Source organism: Eptesicus fuscus, chromosome 21, assembly GCF_027574615.1.
Source record: "Eptesicus fuscus isolate TK198812 chromosome 21, DD_ASM_mEF_20220401, whole genome shotgun sequence".
NCBI classification, from domain to species: Eukaryota; Metazoa; Chordata; class Mammalia; order Chiroptera; family Vespertilionidae; genus Eptesicus; species Eptesicus fuscus.
In genome coordinates this window covers 20,630,285-20,634,586 of record NC_072493.1, presented here as the reverse complement: position 1 = coordinate 20,634,586, position 4,302 = coordinate 20,630,285, and the positions used below count along the sequence as shown (strand labels likewise).

Sequence of the window (4,302 nt, the reverse complement as noted above, 5' to 3'; positions counted from 1 at the left end):
AACAACATGAACCCAAAGAGGCCCACACCAAAACACATCATAATTAAAATGGCAAAGATTAAAGCCAAAGAGAGAATCTTAAAAGCAGAAAGAGATGAACAGCTACCTGAAAGGGAGCTCCCATAAGAATGTCAGCTGATTTCTCAACAGAAGCATTTCAGGCCAGAAGTGATTGGCACAAAATATTCAAAGTGATGAAAGCAAGGACCTACAACCAAAATTACTTTACCCAGCAAAGTTATCATTTAGATTTAAAGGACAGATAAAGAGCTTCCTACACAAGAAGAGGAGTTCATTACCACCAAACCAGTTTTTTTGTTTTGTTTTGTTATTAAAGAAAGAGACATTTCATTAGCATTGTTACGGCAATGCATTAAATGAAGAAATCCTCAGTGCACAGCCCACCCGAACTGCAAGCAGATACATCAGAGAGTGAAACTAATTATTGTACACAAGTGCAGACACAGGATCACCCTGAACCTCAAACAGAAGATTGAAAATCACTTTACAAAAAAAAAAAGAAGTAAATAAAAATAACACCCATTTTTCTATTTTAAAAAAGTGCCAGTTCTTGAGTGGCAGAGCATGGAAAGACGAATCGCTTTAATGCTCAGCTGTGCAGCCTGGGAGGGCCAGGCCTGTCTTGGCTTCTAAAGCTTAATTTAAGCATCCCAGAGTTTCCTCTTTTGAAGTACGTCTGTTTTAAACTTTTCTTTCTGTACTAGTTTATGAACTGTGTCAGTCTAACCGTTAGCCAGCCTTCATCAGTTCTGAGTGTTAAGGCCACAGAACCTCCCTTCGTAAGGCTCATATCCGATCAAGAATGAAGAGAAACTAAACACCAGAACCTTACAAAGCCAAACGACAGTGGAGCCAGCGCCCATTTAGAAAAGCACTCTCCCCCTCTCCCCCTCCAAGTTCTACTTTGGTAAACACTAACATTTAACCAGTTAGCAACAGATTTAACCCCCATTAGCAAAAGCAACACTGTCATTGCAAGAGTTACTCTTGTGCATAGTAAATGTTGCAAGACGAACTTCACGTTGGATAAAGCAGGTCGGCAATCAGTTTGCAATAAAGCGTGCCTCCCTCCACGTCAGCCTAAGCTCAGGGGAATGAACAGAGCCCTGCAGCTCCTGCTGGTCTGCGGCCATGCTCAACCGTCCGGTAGCCGGCCTGGCTCCTCTTCCTGCCAATGAGGTAGGCGATGAGGACGGTGAGGACCAGCCCTGCCAGGGCCCCGCCCACGGTGATGGGCACTGGCATGTTATTCTCATCCAGCTGGCATTCTCCCACAGACCCGAACTTGCCACCTTCTACCTGGAAAGCCTGGACCCACACTTTGAAAATGTTGACAGGAAAGGCCTTTGTGACCCAAAGGTGCTCCTCGGGGTTACATTTGTAGGAATTCCCTATCGTGGCCTGAAGTGCTCTCAGTAAGCTGTTAGTGGCCTTGAAGGTGGGGTCTTGGGCATTAGAAAGAGTCATGTTCAACTGGATTTCTTGCAGAAAAAACAAACAAACAAACCCCAGCTAGAACTCACCTTCATTCCAAACTGGAAGACGAGGGAAGTGCTGGTCTCACTCTGGAGCTCAAGGGTCACACCAGCTGGGTAGTTCAGCTCCCGCCGATGCTGGTGTTACCTGGGTTAATGCTGAATACTCTGGTCACAGCCCTGTCGTCCTTCTTGTAGGTGACATGCAGCTGCACCCCATGCTGGCGAGCAGACAGGCTCCGTTGGGGCCCCTCACGTTGTACTTGTGCACCGAGGGGCTCTCAGGCACTGGGGACAGTGAAGTGTGGGGAGGGGGTGGTGAAGGGCGGGGAGGTGGAGGTGGGGAGGGGATGACAAGATGTTGGCGGCATTGCTGGGGAAGGTCCATCTTGCACACAGCGTGTCTCTTCCTTGCTGAAGCTATCATTCGAAAGGTATATGCCTGGATGGTGACAGTTACATTATTCATGTGGACACGGTGGCTGCTCACACATATGTATTTTTTATTTATGTCTGACATGATGTCAGTTATGGATTTTACAGTCTTGACTCCCTGGAAGCTGGCATTGGGGAAAATCTGTGTGTCTGACAAGTTATAGAACAAAACGCATCATCTGGACACTGTAACGTGTAGCATTTCTTGCAAGATTGAGGGTCAGTGTACGTCCTCTTCCGGAAGCAATCGTGAGACTGGGGTTAGAAGCATTCTCTTTGCCACAGGAGCTGCTATTTAATGCTTCTGCATTAGGTGGCAGGTCGAAGGTCGCATTCTTAGGGCCACTCTTGGTATTAGAGTTGGTCAAGAAGTCGGCAGAGAAGTTGGCCATTATACAAGCTGTCCCGTTGCCATCTTTCACCACAAACAACCCTGCTGATGCACCACACAAGGCCTGCGAGTAACAGCAGGAGCAGTAGCTGCCATGGGCAACAGGGCCACCAGAATGGGAACCTGGAGGAGTCGGGTGATTGGGCCACCGGAGGGTAGGTGCTGGGGAAAGGGCTGGGAGCCGCCATGAGAGCAGCAGGTCCTGTGGTCAAGAGCACCACCAAACCAGTTTTATAAGAAACTAGAGGCCAAGTGCACAAAATTCATGCATGGAAGTGGGGGGTGCGGAGGGGTCCCTCAGCCCGGCCTGTACCCTCTCTTAATCTGGGACCCCTCGGGGGATGCCTGACTGCCAGCAGTTGGACATCCCTCTCACAATCCGGGACTGCTGTCTCTTAACTGCTCGCCTGCCTGCTTGCCTGATTGCCCCTAACCACTCTGCCTGTCTGCCTAATACCCCTTAACCACTCGCCTGCCTGCCTGATCACCCCTAACTGCTCGCCTGCCTGTCTGACTGTCCCTAACCACCTCTGCCTCGGACCCCGTCATGGCGGCTTTGTCTGGAGGATGTACAGCTGTCTGGTCTAATTAGCATATTACGCTTTTATTATAGATAAAAGTTCCTAAAGGGACTTCTTTAGGAAGAAGAAAGAGAAAAAAATAGAGAAACATAATTATAAAAAAACAAAAATACAATAAATACACACCTATCAGCAGTCACTTTAATTGTAAACGGATTAAATGCTCCAATCAAAAGACATAAGATAGCTACATGGGTAAGAAAACAAGACCCATATATATGATTTCTACAAGAGACCCACCTCAGAATGAAAGATACACACAGACTGAAAGTAAAGGGATGGGAAAATATATTTTATGCGAATGGGAGCAAAAAAGAAGCCAGGGTATCAATACTTAAAACAGACAACATAGACTTTAAAACAAAGGCTATAATAAGAGACAAAGAAAGACATTACATAATGATAAAAGGATCAATACAATAAGAGGATAGAACCCTTGTAAACATTTATATGCACCCAACCTAGGAGCACCTCAATATACAAAGCAAAAGGGAAAGATCAACAGTAATAAAATCATAGTAGGGAATTTTAACACTTCACTGATATCAATGGATAGATCATCCACACAAAAAATCAACAAGGAAATAGTAGCCTTAAATGACACACTAGACCACATGGTTTTAATTGATATTTTCACAATATTTCTCCCCAAAGCAACAGAATATGCATTCTTTTCAAATACACATGGAACACTTTTAGGAATAGACCACATGTTAGAACACAAAACAAGTCTTAATAAATTAAGGAAGATTAAATTCATATCAAGCAACTTCTCCAATACAATGGTCTGAAACTAGAAATCATTTACAAGCAAAAAACCTAAAAAACACAAAACACGCAGAGGCTAAAGCACATGTTACTAAACAATGAATGAACTAACAATTAGATCAAGAGCAAAATCAAAATATACCTGAGACAAATGAAAGCACAATAACCCCAAATCTGTGGGACACAACGAAAGCAGTCCTAAGAGGGAAAGTCATAACATTATAGGCCTCCCCAAGAAGCAAGAAAAACTCAAATAAACAATCTAAATTTATACCTAAAGGAACTGGAAAAAGAACAACAAGCAAAGTTCAAAGTGAGTAGAAGGAAGGAAATGATAAAGATCAGAGTGGAAATAAATAAAAAATAGTCTAACAAAAACAATATAAAAGATCAGAAAAACCAAGAGCTGGTCCTTTAAAAAGATAAATAAATCTTTAAGCAGACTCATCAAGAAACAAAGAGAGAGGACTCAAACAAATAAAATCAGATATGAAAAGGAGAAGTAACTGGCACCACAAAAATAAAAATTATTATAAGAAAACTAGAGGCCCGGGTGCACGGATTCATGCATGGGGTGTGTGTGTGTGTGGGTTCCTTGGCCTGGCCTGTGGGGATTGGGCTAAAATCAGCT

The 4,302-nt window shown here is 43.9% G+C and overlaps 1 pseudogene; it reads right to left on the bottom strand.

Moving 5' to 3' along the window:
- Positions 1-1,107: 1,107 nt before the first annotated feature.
- On the bottom strand, positions 1,108-2,871 carry LOC103284769 (lysosome-associated membrane glycoprotein 1-like; annotated as a pseudogene).
- Between the last annotated feature and the right edge of the window lie 1,431 nt (positions 2,872-4,302).